Consider the following 17,736-nt stretch of genomic DNA (forward strand, 5'->3'; position numbering starts at 1 on the left):
AAGGACGGCTCACAGTTCTTGGAGGCGTGTCACATACGACACGGGCGCATCTACACACAGACTGTAGGCGACATCCACTAGTTCATCAGGTAGCTTGTGTTTGCTGCTTGATATTCCAGATTTCATCCTGACATTGCAGGTACTTCCACATGGGATGTATTGTCAGAGATGATGTATGTCTGTTGAGGGTTTGCTGGCTGTGAGTCACGCAGCAAACAACCGCTGCAGCGGTTACAGCATACAGTGGGAAATTTGTGGATGTATGACTTTGTGGGAAGTCTATGTACTGTCAGATTTACTGCAGCCTTTGTTGAGGGTCGAGTGAGGTTTTATTGAGCTGGGGGATTCTCGAATGTTGAGATCCTTTCGGTGATACAGGTCTTGGAGCGATCCCTCGAGCACCCTTAGATAGGCAGCTAGGATGTATTGACTGTGAGTTAGACAGTTGGGATTGCATCTTTGCTTTACTCCCGTTGAGGCATTGTCACAGTCTATGCTTACAAGACAGTGAGAGGACAGTGAGAGACAGTACAGGTGCAGGATAGGTTTACCCGCAGCTTACAGTGTCAGAGAGACATTGTTTTTGAGCTGTTTTTTGGTCTGTTTTTTGAGTACACCAGAGCCATTTTACAAAGGAGACTCTGCCAAAATTTATGCAGAATCTGAAGCTTTCTTGGTTCATTTGACAGGTTGATATTGGTTCAGAGGTCAGTTTACAGGGGAAACTCTGCCGAATTTTTCCCAGGAAAGTAAACCACTGTGAAGCGTAGCTATGGCTGGATCACAGGACACTGCTCTTTACAATATCAAGAAGCTGGATGGAACCAATTTCCCATTGTGGAAGAAGCAGATTTGGCACGTGTTGGTACAAAAGAAGCAGATAAAACCTATAAAGCTCAAGGGGATAAAACCAGAAGATATGGACGAAGATGAATGGAACGAAATGGATGAATTGGCACTTTCTACCATTATGCTGACTTTGGCAGAAAGCGTTTACTTCAATGTAGCAGACGAGATGTCGACTTATCAAGCATGGTTAAAGCTGAGTGATCTTTATGAGAAGCAGAGTGCAGCTTCACAGGTATACTGGCTTAAGAAGCTTGTTGACTTGAAGATGAAAGAAGGGACACCTATGTCTAATCATCTGAATGAATTCAACACAATCTATAGTCAGTTGTCATCTCAAGGTGTCAAGTTTGATGAACCTATTAGAGCTATGTTCCTGTTGATCACATTGCCGGAAAGTTGGGACACTTTTTGCACAACTTTGAGTAATTCTGCACCTCCAGATGGTTTGAACATAGCAGGTGTAGAAGGAAGTCTGCTTACTGAAGAAACCAATAGAAAGACAATGGACAAAGGCAAAGGAACAGCCTTAGTTGTCAGGGGAAGGACCAAAGAAAAGTACAAAGGTGGAAAGAGGAATCAGTCTCGTAGCAAGTCCCGCAGTGCTAAAGGCAAGAGTGACATAGAATGCTACCATTGTGGCAAGAAGGGTCACATGAAAAGAGACTGCAGAGAATGGAAAGCAGAAAAAGGCAAAGAGAAAGCTGAAGACATGGTGAGAAGAACAAGTCCTCAGTGAAGATTCAAGAACTAAATGTGACAAACATTGTTGCAGAGTATGACAGTCTAGTGTCAGGAGACATCTACTTCTTGAAGAATACAATGGACTCAGCTCTTCTTACAGCATCTGATGGAAATGCACTGAGTGACTAGATTATAGACTCAGGGGCATCACTTCATGTGTCTCCAAACAAGGAGTGGTTTACCTCTTATGTGACCACTAAAGATCATGTTCGGCTAGGCAATGGGCAAACATGTGAGATCTTAGGTGTTGGAGATGTTCAATTGAAGTTTCAGAATGGCTCTTCTTTCACGCTGAAGAATGTGAGACATCTTCCCGCAATTACAAAGAGCTTGATCAGCACAGGTTTACTTGATGATACTGGCTACGTCACCACTTTTGGACAGAACATGTGGAAGATATCCAAGGGTTCTATGACAGTAGCACATGGAGTAAAGTCTGGAGGACTTTACATGATTTATGTATCAAATGTCTCTAAAAATGTAATCAATGTAACCGAGCAGCCAAACGTTTCTTTGTGGCATAGCCGGTTAGGACATATGTCCAAGAAGGAAATGGAAATCTTGTCTCGTTCTGGTTATTTGCCTGGCTTTTTATTTAATGATTTTGAATTCTGTGAGCATTGTCTATATGGTAAGCAAACACAGCAGCCACATAAACATAGAAGCAGTAGAAGAGATACACAAGTGGCACTTGTTCATAGTGATTTGTGTGAACCTATGCCTAACCTATCTCTAGGGGGAGCTTCTTACTTTATGATATTTATAGATGATTACTCGAGGAAAGTATGGGTTTAATTTCTCAAGCACAAGGATGAAGCGTTTAGTGTTTTCAAAACGTTTGTGACACTTGTAGAGAATCAGAGTGGCAAGAAGCTTAAATGCTTACGCACTGACAATGGTGGAGAGTATGTTTCAAAGGCCTTTCAGGACTTTTGTGAGTCAAAAGGTATAAAACATGAACTTACTGCTCCTTACAATCCTCCTCAAAATGGTGTTGCTGAGAGGATGAATAGGACCATACAAGAGAAGGTCAGAAGTATGTTGTCTAATGCACAGCTGCCAAATGGGTTTTGGGCTGAAGCTGTATCAACAGCTGTTCATCTTGTAAATAGATCTCCGAGCAAGGTTTTGCAGAAGGATTCAGTGCCAGAGATGGTATGGTCAGGCAAAATGCCCTCATACAAGCATCTCAGAGTCTTTGGCTGTGAGGCATATACTCACGTTCCAAAGGAATTTAGGAACAAACTTGAGCCAAAGAGTAGAAATTGCATCTTTCTAGGCTATGGTATTCTGGTGAGATGGGGTACAGACTTTGGGATCCCGAATCCAGAAAGGTTGTCCGCAGCAATGATGTTCACTTTAATGAATCCAAATATCATTATAAACCAGAGAGGGTTGAGGAGATTAGAAGAGTTGTCTTCCAAGAAGATGGACCTGCACGTGCAAGACAAAATGTCAGGGCTCAAGAGGAGCAAGGACAGGATAGAGTGGAACCACAAGTTGTGGCTGAGCCTGAGCCACCTATTGTGCGTAGATCTGAACGTGTCATGCGACCTCCTGATAGGTTTGTTCCATCTATGAATTATGTCATGTGATTGCAATGAGCCTTCATGTTACAAGGAAGCAGTGCAAATGAAGGACTCCGGGAATTGGCAATTGGCCATGCAGTCAGAGATGACAGCTCTGCATAAAAACCAGACATGGAAGCTAGTTAAATTACCACGGGGCAAAAAGGCTCTACCCTGTAAATGGGTTTACAGGTATAAGATCACCGCTCATGATAGTCAGCCAAAGTACAAAGCAAGGCTTGTTGCCAAGGGATTTAAGCAAGAACAAGGCATTGACTTTGATGAAGTCTTCTCTCCGGTGGTCAAGATGACTACATTGAGGTGCTTTCTTGCATTGGTTGCCATATTAGATTTGGTGTTGCACCAAATGGATGTCAAGACAGCGTTCTTGCATGGTGATTTAGATGTGGAAATTTACATGCAGCAGCCAGAAGGGTTTGTTGAGAAAGGCAAGGAATATTGGGTATGCCAGTTGTTAAAGAGTCTTTATGGCTTAAAACAATCACTGAGGGCATGGTACCATAAATTCCACAAGTTTATGCTTTCTCAAGGCTACAAACGTAGTGAGTTCGATCACTGTCTATATAAAAAGAAGGCTAAGGATGGTAGTTGGCTGATCCTTATTTTGTATGTGGATGACATGTTGATTGCTGGCAAGCACTTGGAAGAAATTTCAGCTTTGAAGTCAAAGATGGCAAAATCGTTTGACATGAAAGACATGGGTGAGGCAAGTCATATACTTGGTATGCGCATTGAGAGAGACAGATCAAAGAAGTTGATTTGGTTATCTCAAACAGAGTATATTGACAAGGTTTTGCAACGTTTCAATATGGAGAAGGGAAAGGCACTGAGTGTTCCATTGCCACCATATGTGAAACTTAGCAAACAGGATTGTCCTGTGTCTGAGGAAGAACAGGCTGAAATGGATAAGATTCCATATGCGTCTGCAGTGGGTAGTTTGATGTATGCAATGATTGCTACTCACCTAGACATTGCATTTGCAGTGGGAGTAGTAAGTCGATACATGTCAAACCCAGGAAAGAAACATTGGGAGGCAGTGAAAGGAATATTGAGATACCTGAAAGCTACAAAGAGTATGCATATATGCTATGGGAGTCAGGAGCTAAGTGTAAAGGGTTTTACAGACTCAGATTATGCAGGTGACTTAGACAACCGAAGGTCTACGTCAGGGTATGTATTTACATTGGCTGGTGGAGCAGTATCATGGCGTTCTAGATTACAAGATTGTGTTACTCAGTCTACTACAGAGGCTGAATATGTTGCAGCATCAGAGGCATGCAAAGAATCAATTTGGCTTAATCGACTAGTAACAGATTTGGGAATCAAAGAAGAGATGCCCGTGTTATATTGTGATAGTCAAAGTGCTATACAATTGGCTCGCAATCCAGTTTATCACTCAAAGACAAAGCATGTGGATGTGAAGTATCATTTCATCAGGGAAATGCTCGAGGATAAGCAACTTCAGCTTGTCAAAGTTCACACCACAGAAAATCCTGCTGATCTACTTACAAAAGGACTTCCCTCAGAGAGCTTTGCGCATTTTATCAAGCAATTAGGTGTAGGGTAGTACACCACTTCTCTACATCTCTTGTATATTAGCTTGTATAGTAGCTTCTCTCACACTTAAAGTACCACATTGGACTTTAAGTGGGAGGTTGTTGGGGTATAAAGCCCAATGTGGTCGCCCAGGTAAGTGGACGGGCCGCCAGGTATGTACACATATTCTTTTGTTAAAACCTAATAAGAACTCACTATGCTCTACACATTACAGTAGAGCGAGTTCACCATATCGTCGTGCTCTTCTTCGTGCACTCTCTCTCGCATCGCACTTCCGCTCGTACTCCTTCATTACCTAAAGCTACTCCTACACATCATATGGGATTTTGCATCTACGAGTAGAAAAACGCTTCAATGCCACATACGGACTAGAAAATGCTTTTATCACCTCTCAAATCACTCGTCCACCAACAACTACTCTAATCTACACATACTAACTAGTCGCAGAAAGACCCTCGGCAAGACACACGCTTCCTCGCTATCCACTTGATCTCGAAATAACCTCTTCCGGATCCACTTGAAAAAAAAGATTTCTTTAGCCGAAACTAAAGCAAGCAAACATCACACGAGTGTTAGTAGGAATACCTACCTAAGTCCTTGTATCCCTGCCAATGGTGCTAATGTTGCGAGAGCGAATCACACCACCCATAAAGTGCATGCACAAAAACCTAGATCAACATAATGTCAATCGAGGACACAAATGACACAATAGGCGCACAAGGCAATCTCTTTATCTTGCCAAGATGAGACCATCCCACGCATACAACACTCTGGAATGCTAACTAAATCACAATCTAGAATCTAACTGCTCTCAACTACACCACCATCCCACATGCACACAAACGAAAGGAAATTCACCAAATCATGCCAGAATCATACGAAACATAAAGAACACCATTTCCTCACAAGCATACACCTATTCCCGAGCCTCGGCACTCAAAACCCCGACTCTAGACCCATCTGCAAAAAACGGGTATGAAGACAGAGCAGTATTTTGGAAGTGCCCAAAATTGAAATCAATGAGTACCTATCCGTAGCTTATGTCGCCACAATTCTAATGATTACTTCTAAGAAAAAAAAATACATCATTTGATATACTTACACCACAAATAGCTCATTATGTATGGCTAAACATTATGACATTAAAAAGAGCACCCATTTTTGTAGCCGATTGCTACATTGCTCATCATGATTCCCCCTTTTATTCTTGCATGTATAGAAATCAATCATTTTTTGATTTAGAAGAGGACATTGCTTATTTCAAAGACGAAGATGATGTTATTGTATTTGGGGATATGAATGCTCGCACAAAAACATTGCAACATGATACTCAACAATTTGATATGCCATACATTTCAAGAAAGTTGAAGGAAGTTCATTTATATGATCGTACTTTAATGGATGAGAAAGAGCTGGATCACTAAGGAAAGTTTCTTTTACACATGTGTAATAGCATGGGTATACTCATTGCTAATCATGTATCTTTGTGGAGTAAAAACAACATGTAGAAAACATAATGAGGATAGTGTGATTAACTATATGCTACTCTCTAAATCCATCATGTATCGCATAAAGAGTGTTATGTTTGGTCAATGGACCCCAGAATCAGACCAATAGACCTTATGTATTGACCTTGCATGTGGAGAAGCAACTAAGCATGAGAATCTCAGTCAAAGAGAAGATGTGGTGCAACACGGGAGAGCGGAATACATTGCTAATGAAAAATACTTCAAAAAGTAGTCCTATTACATTCTCCTCTTATCAAAATTAGCTATGTCCTTAGAGATGAAAGGAGAGATTTTCAACATACAAAATATCAAAGTCAATTGAAAAGGCATCTTTTAAAGGATACATCTCACTTTAACCAAAACTATAAGAAGAATATTACTTCTAAGCTGCCTAACTCTACAACCAAAATGAGTTCTAGTTATGCCTTTAGAATGACTATTTTACTATCTCATATCTTTTATTTAAAACAAAATTATCCAAAAAATTATTTTTGGCATTCTCACAAAATTTGATATTTCAGAGAGGAATCTACAGATACACATAAGCAATCATGATAATACAAGTTACCCTTATGCAAACAAGATTTTATCTCAAACATCTCTCCCACACGAGGATTTAGATAAGAGATAATGCTAGATTAGAAATGATCATTATTGACTTCATATCAAGCTTAATCAATCAGATCTCTGCGGAACATATAAATTAGATTACATACTGGTCTTTGACTCAAGACATTGGTGACCTTCTCTCTTTTCTAGCCAATCAAATACGTACTCACATAATAGTTGAAGCCATGCTTCTACCTATTATTGAGTAATGGACAAGTGAAGATATATTTTTAACTAATTCTCAATCATGCATAAGATAGTTCAAATCATGCATTCTCAAATTTCTATAATCATATGTCACAACTCTTCTCTTCTCATATAAAACACATCTCATTTGTTACCCGCTTACATCACATGTTACCACAAAAGCCTGTTCCTCAAATCCTAAGTTATATATCAAATGGAAAAATGATAGATTGGTTTCTTTTGATCTATATGTGGATGACACCATATTGACATAGTAGATTTGGGAGACATACAATCATGTCTTGGTATTATAATTCAATGGTATCGCAAGAAGGGTTTCTTGATACTCCATGAAAGAAAGTTCATTCAAGACATTTTTTATAAATTTGGCATGGCCTCCATATATTTTGATGCTACTCCTTGTCTTGTGAGTTCTATGAAAACTCTCAAATAAAAAATAAAATAAAATATTTCAGTGGCTCATGCACCACAAAACATTCTCCAAGCTCCAAAATTCAAAGCTCAAATCGAGTCTTTTCTTCCGTTCTTGTAACCCATTCACTCGCAGGTGATATTTTTGTCAAGAAAACCTCTATGATGATGATCTTAAATATATCAATAGCACAACATCCATGAATAAATCTAGAATTGTTAGTGTATTTGGTGCTCATTGAAGGAATAAAATGGCATTAGGTTCTTGAATTCAAGATGTAGATGAAAGATGAGGATAAAGTGTTGCCATTGGGTGCTCGTGAGAAACATGTTCCTTATCTATATAGCATTATTACACATGAAACTAGAGATTTGGCATATGCCTAAATTGGATGTCAAATGAGACTTTCACCTAACCAAAATTATATCTGTAAGCAAATATCAAAATAAAAAAGTGTTGTTAAACATCCCATATATCTCTTCAATGACTCTTAGGTAATCTCTTATTCTTGCAATCATTATTTCCCTGGTGTTTCATTTGGACTCATGTCCAAGTGGTATCTTGTGGAGAGTAACAAATTTGGTACTCTATTGAAAAATTCAATGGTTCCATATACTATCAAAGGCACAAAATTCTCAAGACACCACTACAGTAAAAGATTGCATTTTATGTGTATTCAACAGTGGGTTATTTTATTCCATATTTCCTTAGATTTTCATGAATAGAAGGGTGTAGAAAAAATAATCTTAAGAAAATTCTAGACTGATAGGAAAAGAATCCTTGCGGGGGTTTAGTCCTTGAGTGTATGTGATATATATTACCCCCCCCCCCCCTCCGAGGGGCACCAAGTTGGTGCTCACCTGCTAGACAGTAATGATCCATATAGTGGGAGATTATCAAATGTGGTACTTATTATAGGGTAGTGGTTCCACATGTTACCTAAACACTAGGTGTAGTACCCAAACTATTCAGGAGTACCAAAATGGATAGTATGATATATAGAAATCATTCAATACATTGCCAAAAGAACAAATCTAGTCCTTTGGTATTTTGGTTTATACTACCAAAGCCCATGCGGAGTTCCAAATTTGATAGTTTTGTATATGGTAAGGTTCTCTACAATACTTTTCCGGTGCTTATTGGCACCTTGTGTTTGTACCCAAGCATGAAATTGTGTTGTACCCAAGCATGCAATTGAACACCAAATGTGAAGCTCTAATGAATAGCAAGAGTCACATACACTACCAAAAGTGCCAAAACTTGTATTGAAGCCTATCTACAATACCAAATTTGGTCCTATTTTTCATAGCAGTGATTCTATATAGAAAGAAAAGAATGCTGAACTATTACCTAATCAAATGTATAGTGCCATTTTTGGTACTTTCTTGCATAAAAATGGAGCTTTAGATTACGAAATTGTTTTCAAAAAGTACCCATTAGAACCTTATATAGTAGCAATGAATGTAATATTGCAATCAATATGTGCTTTATTGTACCAAAGGTCTCATCTTAGATATAGATCAAGTTTGGTATTAAATATTACCAAATTTGTACTATTACCATTTTGGTACTTAAAACTACCAAGTTGGTACTACGTAGAAGTTTGGTACTCAATAGTAGTCTAGTACCAAAGATAGACTCTGAAGTTTCATATTTGTACTTGCACGTACCCGACTTAGGATTTGAATGTTATTATGGTACTTTCTACCACTCATTTTGCTATTCATTTGAATGCGCATGAGTTTTAATCAAAATTTTTGGAATGTTTTGATGTAAAAGGTTGAGCTCTAGCTTGGACTTTTTGAAGCAATCTCAGGGCGTGCAATATGTGATCATGTTAATGTACCATTGGAGTTCAGGCAATTTAATAGAGAGACATCAAAAATTCAGGGGTTTTTATATTACATTTTGGAAAAAATCCTAAAATAAGGAGTCATTTTATTCATTCAAACTTGTTAGAAGAGGCCTTATTTAATTAACCCATGAATGCACCTTATATATGGGGAGTACTAAATAGTGAGGCCCCCGAGGATGTGATTCAAGAGAAATCATCTATTGACCACATATCAACAACACGACATATCTCAACAAAGCCTCATTTTTTGAGAGTTATGAAATGCTACGGATTATGGTCATAAACATCATTTGTAATAATTAGCTAGTCTAGTTTAAGAAGTCGGGGTGCAATGGCACTTCCAAATTGTACATACAAATCCATTTGATCGATTAAACTCTATTTTAGGTTTAAACTATTGTAGCCTTAGTATATAAGGTACCTACGTCATTTTGTAAAGAGAACTTTTATCATAATCAAGTTTTAAGCTTCCATCAACTATGTGTGTGTGTGTGTGTGTGTGTGAGAGAGAGAGAGAGAGAGAGAGAGAGAGAGAGAGAGAGAGAGAGAGAGAGATAGATAGATAGATAGATTTTATTATCGTCCTCGGAGGTCAAATATGACCTATGGGACCAAAGTTACATGTGATGTAGTATGTGTATGGCTGATGAGTGACTCTCGATGCTCCAAAATTGTAGTGATGAGAGTCGCAATGGAGAGCCCACACTTTGGCTGGGAGAGGAAAGTGTGTAGGTCTAAGTTATGGCTGAAAATGTGAGAGAAGCAAGTTCGGATGTGATCAAAAGCTGAGCACTCTAGTAGTGTGTGGTACTCAGACTCTCGAACTTGCAGTGAGCATAATGTGCACAATCGATTTGACTCTTCTCCATTGCCCCAACGCCCTATCTCGCATCGAAGGAAATGGGAGCTAAGCCGAATTGCTGCGATAGTGCGTATCGCGGACAAGGGAATAGGCTCAAGCATGTAAGTTTGAGTACGGTTTCCTCTCTCAGCGAAGAACATGGTTTTGTAGTCGGGGGCAATATAGGTGGTGTAATGTATGAAGCGTGACCCACCGGATTTCTCCCAAGCCGTAATACATTGGCGTTGTAGAAAAGCTTCATTCACTTGAGATTCAATTGAAGCATCATGTAGCAAGTGTAATGCATCCCATCTCCCAAACCACTTCTTTATGTCTTGCATCCATCCCGTGCTCAAGATCTTGCTTTTATGCGTCTTTTGAACTTTTTTGCTTGCTTCCCATGCAATTGTAGGAAGTCGATGTGAGGGGTTTTGACGCATCTTTATCATGTACTCCACAACCCTTTCCATGCCCATAACCTCAATTGGAAGAGATCCCGACTCAAGAAGTAGGAGCATATATGGTGTTTGTGTCTTAACTTGGAGAAAGTTTGTAAGAAAACGCTTTTGAACATTCTCAAACTCTTTCCAAGTAGACTTTGAGATGCTCCCGCCCCACACTTCAACACCATAAAGAAGAACCGGTGTCACCAATGCATCAAAAAGATACTTCTTGAGAACCCAACACTTGATGTTTCCTGCATTACACATGTTATCAAATGCATAATATGCTCTCTTTCCCGCTTCCAAACGACGCATAGCACATTCATGCCACTTGTGATTGGATGGAACCTCAAGGCCAAGGTACTTAAAGCTCTCAACAACTTCAAGTGTCTCGTTGTTGTACACAATGCATGGCTTCTCCTTATGGTTGGTTTTCACAAGCATAACCTTTGTTTCGGATTCATTAACAATCAGCCCACTATGCAAGCAAAAGTTCTCAAGGACAACCATAAGCTTTTGTGCATCTTCTAAAGTGTGTGCTAGAAGCACTACATCATCCGCATACAACAAAAGCATGATTACCGCATTGCAAATAGTGACCTTTTCAATGCCTTCTTCTTGCATAAAATCAAGTACCATTTGTTCCAATTGATCAATGCATAGACCAAAGAGAGTTGGTGACAATGGACATCCTTGTTTAACCCCAATAGTGCTTACAAAAATTTCTGAAATTTCTCGTCCCATGCGCAATTGACAAATCACCTTCTCATAGATTCGCGAAACCGCAAGCATAAACTCACTTGGCACTTGGAGTTCTTCCATCCTTCTCCACAAATTGTTATGTGGAATCATATCAAAGGCTTTCTTAAAGTCCACAAAACAACAATACAATTGCTTGCCTTTCAACCGACTTTCCTCCATGAGAACACGAAGAGTGACAAGATGATCAATGGTGCTATGGAATCGACAAAAACCCGCTTGTCCCTTTGCACGCTTGTCATTCTCTTCAGCCCAATCACTCAATTTCATCTCCATTATGCACCCAAACAACTTTGCCATAAGAGACCCAATCATTATAGTCCGGTAGTTGCTTACATTCTTTACATCCCCTCCTTTATGCAAAGGCTTAACCCAATTAGTACTCCAATCATAAGGCATACCATGTTGAAGTGCAAGGCTGAACATATCACATATCCACTCATGGGTAAAATATCCCGTCCATTTGATCATCTCCGGTTTGATACCTTGAAGATCTCCCGCTTTGCGAGTGGCCAACTTTTCAAGCCCACCGCATACATCCTCAATAGTAAAAAAAGACGGCATACATGGGAGTGAACCATAAAATGGCATTTTTTCAGTATTTTCTTGCTCATATAATTGCCTACAATGTGTGTACATATCCACTAGACTCAAGTTACCAAATTTCTCAACCCGCTTGCCTCTCAAGTTTCTCCAAAATCTTCCACATGCATGTGCCTTTTCTTGGACTTGAAATTCTTGTTGCTTTACTTCCCATCTTCTTCTCTTCTTTTGAATCAATGCCTTGTATGTATGCAAATGACTTTGATAGTTGTCTTTGTCCATAGTTGCATCAAGCTTTATCAAGGACTTTCGAGCATCTTCACATTCTTTATCAAACCACCTTTTGCGTGATCTATCTTTGTTGATACCATGGAGATGCTTTATGGCAAAGCATTCTTCCGCACAAGAACAAATAGCTTTCTTGAAAGCTTCCCATTTAGTTTCCAATGGTGCATCACATTGAAGCTTTGTCATCCATAATTTTTGCAACGGCGCCAAATGTTAAGGTGGTTACGCCGCTAGCGGAAGCTAAATAGCGAGAACTCAACCAACAACAAAATTTGTCAGACGAGGACGGAGCTTGACCCGCAGGTGCATAGAAACAACTAGGTGGGTGTCAAATCACCTACTCGACCTTCTAATGACAATCACTACTAAGGAAATCAAATCTAAGTTCTAACATACGCAAGTGACTGAAATCCGTACTACGAACGAATGCTATACGAAACAGGATCTAGAATCATTGAATCGATCTGAAACTCAAGGGGAAGTCTGTACACTAGGTAAGAACAACACCCTAAAGACTTGAACTGCAAAATCAACCTATAATCACTCTGTGCGGTAAACGCGTATGAAGACAGGCCGAAAAATATAGGTGACCAAAACTTGACCCCGATGGTACTAATGCGTAGCTCTGCTCGTTGTGGTTCTATAGATATGCTGCACGCTCCATTCCGACACACGAGTTGAAAGAAAACTCACACCGAAGCTCGTAGGAACTTACCACACATAGAAGCCGATAGCGCGCACTCTTGGTATCTGTGCGTAGCTCTCGCCGTTGCTAACACAATGGCGGTGTCGCTTCTCCAATGGCGGCTCCGTAGCTCGCGTAGCAAGTAGATAAGACTCTCTCTCTCTCTCTCTCTCTCTCTCTCTCTCTCTCTCAGACACAGTCACGACGCTCCAAAAACTCACTTTGATTAAATAAAAACCCTCTTTAGGTTACAAAACTTTGGCTTATATACCTCAGCCTTGGAGGTGAGAACATCTCTAACTAATTATATCAGCAAGTGAAATTACTTCGGAATTACAAGCTGGAAACTCAATTGAGTCCCCTTACTTAATGAATGGCTCCGATCAAAATCAATGTCGGAAAGACATTTGTTACAATCAATGGTTACAAAAATGATGAGTGTGAGCAAAAATGTGGGTGTGATCCTCTGTTGGCTCAACACTCCCCCCCTCCGCGTTCATGTCGTCCCTGACATGACTTTTATGCTTGGTCAATAAAGTCCTGTCGTCTTGAGCATCTGCAAATGTGATTCATATTGTAGGTTGCCCATGGTCAAGGTTGGGCCGAATATTTTGCTTTCGTGGGTGAAAAAGCCAGTGTAGAAAGCTTCTTCGAATGTTTGCATGTGGAAGCTAGGCAAAAACATAATCCTTTGGTATAGGAGGTGCAACACTTTTGGAGAAGGCTGCAATGAAAGATCATATATCATATTAGTCACTGTGTCGGCCGTCAATAGTAGACTCGAGGTCGTGGCTTTATCTGGCGCGAACACTTCAATGCAAGCTAAGAGAGTCCTGCAGATTTTCTTGAGCATTTGACACGAAAGGTCAGGAGAGCCAGTAAAGAGCTTGATGGTGCCCGTTAGGGTTTTCACCATGTAGGCTTTACCTATTCTCTCTCCTGCCTTTGGTCCTGGCATCCTGAGATAATTAAGCCAATTTGGCTTCTTTTCTGCAATCTTGCCATGCTCTTTCCACTTTCTGACTCTTGGCACCGGGCAGAAGGTTGCATTCTCCCGAATCTCCTTTGGTGCCTTCACCAAGTAGATTAGGTAGACTGAGTATTTGTTCAGCCAACCTTTCCTCCATCTAGGTTGTGAATCTACTATCTTCTTTGACTGTTCCTCCTTTGTGATGTCGCCTTCGTAAAGAGTGACATACTGCTCCTCCTCTATTCTCTTTTTCGTCTTTAGCACTTCAAATTTCATCAAAGGGAAAGGCGGGCTGGGTTGCATCCACTCTTCATGGAGCACTTTTGTGTCTAATCCCTGAAGTCTAATGGAGATGAGGAGTCTCCTCTCCCATTCCATTTCCGCCTTGGCACTCTCCTCTGCTGACTTTTCTATTTGGTCATGGAGCCTTTGTTCTTCTTCTTCAGAGATTCCTGAAGTCGAGGCCACCTCATGAGCAGGGGCTGGATCTTCAATTGTGGTTGCCTCTCCAGTTTCTGGTAGCTCTATGGCTGCTCCACCTGATTCTTCTTGTGGTGTCTCTGTCTCTCTTCTTTGTTGCACTTGTAGATCTTGGAGCTGTTTGCGGAGGGCCTCATTCTCTGTCCATAGTGTTTGATTTTCTAATGTGAGCCTCTCCTCTGCGGCTGATCCCTCTGCAATGTGCAACCTTTGCACTTGCTCTAATCTTAGCTCTCTTTGTAAGCTTCGGATCTGGTCTTCTAAAGCTGGTATGAGAGTTCCTTCTTGTTCGGTTCCTGCTCTGCTAGCTCTAGGGGTAGTCCTAAGTCTAGTGATTGTTCTTTCTTGGAGCTCGACTCTTTCCCTTAGCTCAATGAGCTCATCCTTGGCTGCCTCCAACTCATCTTCTATCCGCTCCTTTGCTTCCTGTGCACTTGTTACCTCTCTTGAAGCCTCGGCTAGCTGGAGTATCAAGCCGTCTCTCTCATTTTCTGCGTCATAGAGTGATGCTTTATGACTTTCAGATTCAGTCATAGCATTCTCTAATTTCCTCTGCAACTCTGCTTCCCTTTGTTTGGCAGTCTCAATCTCTACTTCCTTTGCCCTGGATCTTTCTTTGATCTTGCCTAGCAGTTCATGCACCATGTGCATGTCTTTTTCATCTTCATCTGTCAACTCTAAAGCTCTTTCTGCCACCACCTCCACTGGCTTCGGCTCTTCTAGTACGTTCTGTTCGTCCAGTTTCTCTTCACTTTCTTTTGTACTCTTTGTTTTTTCCTCCGTCCCTCTCCGATCATCTTGTTTTTGTAGGGTGATCCCATTGAGTGGCATAAAATGGTAACCATCTTTTTGCAACATTTGTCAGCCTACTCAACGTCCTCTTCCTCATATGTGTATATATTTTTCTATGCTATTAAGTTATATAGAGTAAATTCCCCCTCTCCGCTTAACCTTTGTGGCGACACATACGTTATACTCTTCCCAAAAATGTCACCTTAGTCATATATTTATATTACCACCCTTTTCTTTTTTGCTTTGTAAATAGAATAAGCATACAATAACCAACTATATACCCCCAAACTTTCTTACCTCTTGTGAATTAGTAGTAGAAAAATAATATATCCATCTTCCACCCCTTATAGATAAATTCCCATGGAAATCAACTCTCCACTTGTCTTTACCAAAGATTATGGTCCCTCTCTACAAGTCTTCTATGCCCCCTACATAGGTGGCCCAATATCTCTTAAGAATATACATATAGTTTCTCTCCTTTCAAAAAGACTCCAATTGTATATTCTTTTCACAAGCAAATAATATTGGGCCCTCCTCTATTTGTTTAAGCATCATAGCCATTGGGGTAGAGCTCTCTAGCTTGCGCGTTCTTGCAAGAGGTAGAGCTCTGAAGCTTGCGCGTTCTTGCAAGAGTGGCAAAAAAACCAAAGGAGGTTCTACATGAAAGGATCTTAGATCTCCAACGACTTGAGCTAAATAGAGAAGAGTCCATTGATCACTACATCACCAAAGCGACAAGCCAAAGGGATAAAATCAACAAGAAGCTCAAGGGGAAAGGATTGAAGGAAGGTATGTTGGTTCTTCGCTATGATAACTGACTTGATACTCGACTTGACAAAAAGTTTTTGCAAAGATGGGAGGGACCTTTCATGATAAAAACAAAGTTTGGGAATGGTAGTTACAGATTAGCAGATTTATCAGGAAAACTCCACAAGACCAGAGTCAATGGATGGAGATTAAAGCCCTACTTTCAATGTATCAATCCGTTGATAGGCAGTCATCTGCCTACATCGTCTAAGCTCCAAATTGGCATGGCTCCCTTCGGTTGGCAAATGCTCCACTTATTTTTAAAGCTTTGATGTGCAAAGAAGAACCAGACTTGGAATCTGAACATACCCAAGGCAACCCTCCCATCTCCGATTTGTGGGATTGAGGTAATGAAAAGCAGGTCTAATGGAGTAAAAGAGTGCATGACACTCCTCCTATTGAAAAAAGAAAAAAAAGTGGAAAAGGAAAAATGACCAAAAAAAAAAAAAAGAGAAAAAAAGAAGAAAAGAAGCAACACCGTCCTCCTAAAGATATGAATATCTCTAGGCTTGGGGGAGGGCTAATATGAGTGGCATAAAATGGTAACCATCTTTTTGCAACATTTGTCAACCTACTCAACGTCCGCTTCCTCATATGTGTATATATTTTTCTATGCTATTAAGTTATCTAGAGTAAATTCCCCCTCTTTGTTTAACCTTTGTGGAAACACATACCTTATACTCTTCCCAAAAATGTCACCTTAGTCATATATTTATATTACCACCCTTTTCTTTTTTGCTTTGTAAATAGAATAAGCATACAATAACCAACTATATACCCCCAAACTTTCTTACCTCTTGTGAATTAGTAGTAGAAAAATAATATATCCATCTTCCACCCCTTATAGATAAATTCCCATGGAAATCAACTCTCCACTTGTCTTTACCAAAGATTATGGTCCCTCTCTACAAGTCTTCTATGCCCCCTACATAGGTGGCCCAATATCTCTTAAGAATATACATATAGTTTCTCTCCTTTCAAAAAGAATCCAATTGTATATTCTTTCACAAGAAAATAATATTGGGCCCTCCTCTATTTGTTTAAGTATCATAGCCTTTTGAAAAAAGCATGATTCCCCTTGGATGCATACAAGCAAAGGGCCCATACAAGAAGACTTTGAAGCAAAAGGTTCCCTAGCCTAGTGTGGACCTTCCAAACCGAATTCCTTGGTGCATGGGCGTGAAGAATAGTCCAAATTCATATCAAACATGTTGAGAAGGTCAATTTTGCCTTTTGAAGCATGTCATTCCGAGCTAAAGGTAAAAAGTTATGGTCAAAATAGTGTAAATCTGTCAGATTCGCAGCAAAAGGGAACTGTAAATCAAGTAAATCAAGAGAGTGAGATCTTATTTTTCCCCTACTCATCTTCTAGAAGAGAAATGAGTGTTCAAGGTCACTTCCATGTGATGGGACCAACCTAAAGATGCTTTCTAAATGCCAAGACAGACAAGTTGAGATACCCCGCAGGAGCCACCCGTAGGGCCTCATGGTGGGGCCCACCTATATTATGCACCCCTATGGAGACTTCACGGTCTAAAATGATATTTTTGGTGAATAAATAGTCCCTTTTATGTCCAATATTCAATGAGTGGTCAAAGGACACTTAATTAGGTCTAATCACTTACTCTAATTAAGTGTAGCATAATCCCACTCCTACACAACTATAAATAGCCCCCCTTGGAGAGACTCAAGGACACACACCTATATTTTCAACTTCATGTTGTTTCTTGATCAATAGTAGAGAAAACCCCAACTCTCCCTCTTTCACATCCTCCCTCCTAACCCTCCTCTTTGGAGGAAG

The sequence above is a fragment of the Adiantum capillus-veneris genome, chromosome 19, assembly GCF_014529385.1.
Source record: "Adiantum capillus-veneris isolate H3 chromosome 19, ASM1452938v2, whole genome shotgun sequence".
Lineage (NCBI taxonomy): Eukaryota > Viridiplantae > Streptophyta > Polypodiopsida > Polypodiales > Pteridaceae > Adiantum > Adiantum capillus-veneris.